Source organism: Hippocampus comes, unplaced genomic scaffold (assembly GCF_001891065.2).
Source record: "Hippocampus comes isolate QL1 unplaced genomic scaffold, H_comes_QL1_v1.1 scaffold229, whole genome shotgun sequence".
NCBI lineage: Eukaryota > Metazoa > Chordata > Actinopteri > Syngnathiformes > Syngnathidae > Hippocampus > Hippocampus comes.
Genome location: NW_017806060.1, coordinates 29325 through 36738, shown reverse-complemented (window position 1 = coordinate 36738; position 7414 = coordinate 29325). Strand labels below are relative to the sequence as shown.

The window sequence follows — 7414 nt, the reverse complement described above, 5'->3', positions numbered from 1 at the left end:
GGGGGGGGGGGGGGGGGGGGGGGGTGCTCCTCCTCCTCTTCTTGATAAGTGACTTTACCTTTCACCTCCAGAACCCGGCACACATCTCTGCGACATATCCCCATCGAGCTAATCTCTTTTGGTCCGGTAAGCTACCACGGTTAGCTTGGACCAACCCCTCAGGAGTGTGTGTGTGTGTGTGTGTGTGTGTGTGTCTGTGTGTGTGTGTGTGTGTGTGTGTGTGTAAGTGTGTGAGAATTGAACCCATTCATATTAGAGGCTCGCACGCATAATGTGCTGCCAAAACCTTCACGCCGTAATGACACGATGGGCAGAACAATCAACAGTCATCATAACAAAACGGCCTTTGATTTAGGTTCTTGACAAGCCTTGTGACCTTCTGAACTTTGAACGGAATTTGTGAGGTCCGAAAGTGGATCGAAATGGATTTGGCCTCGCAGCCTCCCGGGTTGGTCTCGAGATTTGGATCCTCAAAGTCAATTGTCTTTGCGGCGATCCACTTTTTCCCTTGACCGCCGCACCATGTTTTTGTGGTTCAGAAAAAAAAAAAAAAAAAAAAAGTTAAAAATAAATAAATAAATAATTAAAAAGAAATAAATAAATTAAAATAAATAAAATCTATTTATTAAAAAAAAAACAAAAAAACATCCATTTTGTAAAAGTACACATATAGTTTGTGCTTTCCAGTCGCTTTTTCCCGATGGTCCAATTGCGTTAGCGGGCCTTTGTGTTTCGTGTGCAAGATCAATCCGACACTGTTTTACGCTTTCACCGTTTTGAAATTCCCACACGACTCTTCAAAGAACAACGGGTCAATGTTCGGCAGAGATTACTCACAAGTCTTTCAAGCTCCTTGAACACTGTTCCCATTGTCCCATAAAACACGCACGCATTTGTGGCATGTCGAGTTTCACACGTTTGAGATTCCCACCATTTTTTTTTCGATCGGTCAACATTTGCCTTGATTTGACACACACTGATAAATCTAAAAAACTTTTTTTGTTGTTTTTTTTACCGTAAAAAAATGGCTTCTTTTTGTTTTGCTGAATGCACGAGTGCAAATGATCAGGTTAGAACGTGATAACTTACAAGTAAACTGTGGAACGTACCGCGTTAAAATGTGAAACCGCCTTATAGTGTGAACTTTACCACATGAAAAACGTGAACTCCATCACATTTTAACGTGATACAGAACTTCCCACATTGCAACGTGAAATTTACAACGTGATAAGACATCGCCGATTTTACGTTATTAATGTGACGAGTTGTGTCGCGAGAACGGGAAACTGAGTACAGTGGTACTTCCACTTACGAAATTAATTGGTTCTGGAAGAAATTTCTTAACTGGAAAATTTTGTAAGGAGAGACACATTTTCCATGTAAATGCCCTAATCCGTTCCAACCCCCCCAAAATCCAGACATCAATGTTTCCTAAAGCTTAAAAATGCATCCAAATATGTAACAAATACATCTTACAATTCATCGCGTTCTAACATGAACGTGACCGTTTTATTGAAAGCACTCCAGCATTCTGTGTACCCAAGTAGACTGTTCTCGATCCTTTTGTGCGGAGGAGCTCAAACGGAGAGAAATGGATCACCGAGTTCCACTTCCGACCGGCTCTACGGTTACCGTCACATATTGCCTCTCTTTGCCACCATTTTTGTTTTTGAATGAAACAAACAACAATAAGCCCCCCGATGTAATGGCAACCAAGTTGAGTCTAATTTCTTTATTTACACTTCCTCAACAATACATAAATAACCAACGTTAAGCTCTGAATTATTCAAAATTTTTTTTAACCATTATTGATATCATAATAGTTGTACTTATTATTTCTACCGAGCCGCTTTTCATTGTTTGCGCATCTCTTTTACTGACAATGACATAAGGGTGCACAAACGCAAAAAAAATATTTTCGCCTCGCGGGTGATTCATAATAACTTTTCATAATGATTATAATCAAAAGGCTCTTGGGTTAAAAGTTGACGGGGAGGGAGTTCCGCTAAAGATGCACAAATTGACTTGCATGCCGACGCGGACGCGCACACGCGCAGGTGCTATGACAAAATCTGACGCCGCCCACGTGAATGAGCGAAATATGCTTTGATATGATGACACATTTTGAAATGAGAGAACAATCGAAGTTAGTGTTTGAGAAGCGATGACGTGCACTTTGGTGTGTGGATGTGTACTGTACGTCCAATTCATCATCATCATGAGAGGGAAGACATTTTGTCCAGCACATTTGAACACAAGTTGTATTCAATTCAATCATCATCATCAGAGCAAATGACACAATCCAGCTGGACGGAGAATTCTGGAGCGTTGGTGTGGATCGATCACAAAATATCAGTGGTTTCTGTACCGGATCTTTACGCTCAAGAATCAAGTCCGAAATCAAAATCTTGATATGCTTGATACTCGAAGACTGTCCAAAAACAAACCAAAAATATTTAGGGGACAGACGGCACTCTACAATACTGTAGCTGACTTCTTGAATATATTCCGTCATGACATCATGTAATAGAATGTCAAGGAATTCGATTTTGTCACACTTTTTGCTGCATTTCGTTGGGCATCATGTTGCTCCTTCTGGTGTGAGCACCTCAGCCCTTTTTTGGGGAGTGGGTGGGGGTATATCGGATGTTTAAATTTTTTTTTTTCAAGAATTTTGTGGATATGTTCAAGGGTTACATTAGTTAGCGTCCCCCCCCCCATTATGTGTTAGCATTAAGCTAGCAGAGGCCACGTAAGCCACGTAAAATAAATCTCTTCATTATATGTCTAATAATATTGACCTTCACAGGTTGAAGCCTCTTTGGGAAGAATTGTTGACTAGTTCTAATTGGAAAACTGCCACTCGCCGTGGAGTGAGTTGCGTCACTCCCACCGTACAGCCGCTCGCTTCGCAAGTTGCGCTGACAAGTCAAAGCAAAAAAAAAAAAAAAAAAAATCCTAAGAGCTTGTATCTCAAAGCATCGCCATAAATGAACAACAGCAACACAGTGGAATGGAGCTGAAGGATCCAGTGCGTGCCCAAATGCTACATGGTCGGCGGGAACTACTTTTTCGTCTTCCTGGGAACGTCCGACGTGCGTCAGCGCATCGGCACGCCGCTCCGTAAGTACATCCGTCGCTCAGTTTCGGTCTGCGGAAAGAGCCAAGACGTGCATTGTGATGGCGATGGGAAAACAAAAAGGAGATGTGGCAACGCCTCGCGTTGCGAAACACTTCAGGTTCAACCTCAACGCACAATGCGGGGCATTTACGACGTGGCGGACGGACAACCGGAGCGTGGTGTCAGGTGATGCCGCTGGCCAAAGACAGACCTCGCTGGCGGGGTCTTACACTGCCGCAGGCGGCCGCCATCCAGGTACAGGAGGATGAAACGGGGAGCTTGCAGCGCCGCTTAGCGCTGCTGTTGTTGTCGTCGTTGGGCTTGCCCAAATGAATCCAGATGGAGGTGACATCAAGCACCAAAATAAATACATGCCGTCAACAAAGATAATAACATTGTGCATAATGTAATTGTTTTATGAACTGGTGACGAGCAATTCCAGACGCATGTGACGGGTATTTATACAGAGTATCGGCATCACCGATACCAGTCGAAATGTGACTGCGCGCTCGACCTTTCAACAGTAGCTTTTCCGAAAAGGCAATTCCTAGTCCATGCATGACTCTGCATTCGGACTCATGACTGCAGTTGGGTCTTGCGTTGCGCACATTCGGATGATATAAGATGAAAACTCTTGGACACAAACACGGGAGGTTTTCAAATATGATTTGACGGCGTATTCAATCGAGCGATTGCAACGGAGCATGGACTCCTGACACATTTGGCTCTTTATGGCTGTCCTGATCCCTCAGTGACATTCAACTTCCAACCATCAATATTTGTCATATCAATGACATTTTTTGGGTTTGCTACTCAGTTTTGCCCCGCCCGCTAAAAAAAAAATATAAACAAAAACCTGTTCAGTTAAATAAGATGATGCCAAAAAAAAAAAAAAAAAAAAAAAAGACGAGTCATAACTTAAAAAATAAATAAAAAAAAAAGACATTTGATCGAGAATCTGGGAATGAATTTTGAGGAAGTTTTTGAACGCGTGCAAATATTGTAATATGTCAATTATTTAAGCCACGAAATGACACAGCATATATTAGACTTCAAAAAAAAAATCCTGACGACATTGATCAAACTGTGAGAAATGTCTTGGATCTTACTGATGTTATCGAATGTGTGTGCATTATATAAAGTATATACACACAGATATACTGCTCAATAAATAAAAGGAACACTTGTCATTACATTGTGCTGTTTAAGTGCTCCCTTTATTTTTTTGAGCAGTACAATTTTTCAGAAACGTGCTCTTGATGACAAAATTATGTGACATCACTCTGAAGGCTCACTGAAAAAAAAAAAAAGTAAAAACAGAACACAAAAAGCTAAGTGACAATATATAAGACATCGTAGTGGGCACGTTTCAAAATTGTCCCCCTGATGACATTGATCAACTTTATAGATGCAAGTTTGCATTTGAGTAAAGGAGAACTTTAATCTTGCATTTCAGATGACTGTCACGCTATTTCATAATTAAATAAAACATAAGAACATGCCTGTCATGGTCATCGACTATTCTTGTTTGTTGAATTTGAATTGCACGTGCGTGTGTTTGGCTTGTTTTTCAAAAACTAGAAAACAAAAATAGTAATTTAAATGTAGACTTGTGCAATTATGCCATTACGTTAACGATATAATGAGAAAAATACACGAAAGAAAAAGGTATTCCAAAACATCTTCCTGGCTTGAACTTTGCGTTTCAGTGGAGGATGACTTTGATGTGATTGACGATCGCAAAACCGTTTTCATGCCATTGATGGAATCCGAGAAACATCAAAGAAAAGCTGTTTTCAAATATCTTGCCGCTGACCAAAAAAAAAAAAAAAAAAAAGGCAAACAAACAAACAAACCACATCATGGATGCAACTTTGCATTTGGGCAAAAGATGACTTTGATCTTATTGACAGCAAATGTTTTGATCTGATTGACGATACGACAGAAACATTACAGATCAAAGAAAACATTTTTCCTGTTGACAAAAACGATTTTTTTTGGAAGAATGCTCTATGGCGTGCACCAGGACAAACAATGAAAGAAAATTATAAATATGAAACATCATAATTTAAAAAAAGAGGGGGGATCCTGAGTCTTTGGAAATAAAGTCTGGATACGAATCATATATATTTTTTAAACCTTCAAACAAGCGTTGCAACGTGATTCCCTTTTCCCTAAGCTTTCTTCTTTCCTTTTAAATGTATAATTGTATTTTTTTTTTACATTTTTATCCTTTCTTTGCCTTTCAAAAAAAAAAAAAAAAAAAAGCATCCTGCTTCAAATCACAACAACACACACAGTGGGTGAGTGTATCTGTATCTGTGTGTGTGTGTTTTTCTTTTCTCGCTTTCCACGTGCAAATGCTATCCCAGATTCAATTTCAGATAGCGACGAGGGTGCTTTTCATCCTTTTTGGGAGACAATATTTAATATGCTGAAATGAGATCAGCTTTATCCTCGCCCGTTTTGCGCCCACACAACCATTCCGCCGTCACAATTATTTCTTGCCTGCTGTTTTGATCACATCCGTCGCTTTTCAAACACACAATCGAAAACGCCGCTAAGCGAAGGCAATTTAATCGAACTACGTCGACATCTATATACAGACATACATATATCTATATGTATATCTATACATGTAAAGCAATAATTGTCTTTGATTTTGAAGTATCTCGTAGGAAAAAGTAGCCGCCCTCCCTTGTCTCTCCCCCGTGGAGTCTTTTCTTTGTTTTTGTTTTTTTTTTTTCTTTATCAGCAAATGAAGCGTATAAATGACCTGGAAAGGCGTCTGCCTGTGAATGAAGTCAAATGAAGAACAATTGTCCCTCCGTAGCTGTGATGAGGATGATGTGGCGCTGCCGAGGAGATAAGAGCATTGAGCACTGTTGGAGTCCACGCAGGGATTCAAACAGACAGGAGGGGGCTGGGGGGTGGGGGGAATCAAACACTGTATTATTTAAAGCCAGTTTTTGGGGGTTTTTGTAGTCTCTTAAACATGTCCCGTGAAAGCTATTATTTTTTTTTTTTTGCTGTGTCATGAAGACGCCATTAAAAAAGATAAATATAAATTACAAACAAGAGTACTACTGAGGACAATATGTCAATATCATATTGAAAAAAAAATACGTATGAATGTAAAACAAATAAGGTTGGCGTGATGGGTAAAAACTGGGTGTCCCAGAATATTCATTAAAAGTATTACAAAATAAGACTAATAATGCAAAGGAGTGGTGAGCATTATCTAGTTATATATTAAAAAAAAAAAAAAAAGGATGTGATGAGACCAACAATAACCTACCAGAAAAGAAAACAAAAATAAAAATGTTGCATGTCAAGCTATTTTTTTATTTGAAGTGTCACTTGAACGTCATGAGAAAATACAAATCATTCTTATGTATATATATATTTTTTTAAAAATCCAGATATTGCCTTTAAAAATTGGTGCCACTAAAAAGAAAGCTAATAACTAGCCAGAAAATGATCATGCATGTACTGATTAATAACTGGGTGTCATGAAAGCGTCATGGAGAATGGTGGAATAATTATGATTGTGAAAAAAAAGTGACATGCAGATTTCATAAATACAAAGACAATTGATGAGAAAGTTTAGAAAAATAAAATGATTTTTTAAAAATCCAGTGCATGAAAACGTTTGTGTCTTAAAAATGGGGTGACAGGTCCATTAACATTGGAAAGAAAAATCTAAAAAAAACTAAGAAAAAAATCACACACACACACACACACACACACACACACACACACACACACACACACACACAGCATTGTCATGAATGTAAACATTAAAGTTGCATAAAAATACATTACGTAACAATATGAATGCAAACTGAGCATGCCAATAAGAGCCCTAATAATAATTATAATAAATTACGTCTGAAAGTTGGCGTTATAAAAACTAAAAATAAAACCACAATGCAACTAATCCCGAATGTACGTCATTAAAATAACCTGAAAAAATGGTACTTCATTTAAAAAAAAAAAAAAACAAAAAAAAAAAAACGACCCCGCCACCCCAAAGAAAAAAACGATGCCACAAAACCCTGCATGCAGAATGAAAGTAATCCCCCCCAAAAAAATCAATAATGCCACAAAATAAGGCAACGATTGTGCTCATAAATGTCAAATAGCGCCTCATGAAAACACGACTGCATAGAAACACAACCAAAAATTCCAGCTTCACACAACTCAACACCCCCCCTCCCCAATTTTTGGAGGTGTCCAACTTCAAGTATCCTCATTTACAAGCTGCGTGTGGCAAAATGCGCGCACCCCCCC

At 39.0% G+C, this 7414-nt stretch overlaps 2 long non-coding RNA genes across 2 annotated transcripts; both read right to left on the bottom strand.

Moving 5' to 3' along the window:
• Positions 1 to 642: 642 nt before the first annotated feature.
• Positions 643 to 2248, bottom strand: LOC109529716 (uncharacterized). The gene is made up of 2 exons (XR_002170884.1): positions 1153 to 2248; positions 643 to 1096 (listed from the first exon to the last, which is right to left on the bottom strand). It is a non-coding gene; the product is annotated as an uncharacterized LOC109529716 (long non-coding RNA).
• A 4197-nt stretch (positions 2249 to 6445) lies between these two features.
• On the bottom strand, positions 6446 to 7408 carry LOC109529707 (uncharacterized). Its single transcript, XR_002170883.1, has 2 exons — positions 6870 to 7408; positions 6446 to 6833 (listed from the first exon to the last, which is right to left on the bottom strand). It is a non-coding gene; the product is annotated as an uncharacterized LOC109529707 (long non-coding RNA).
• Positions 7409 to 7414: the final 6 nt, after the last annotated feature.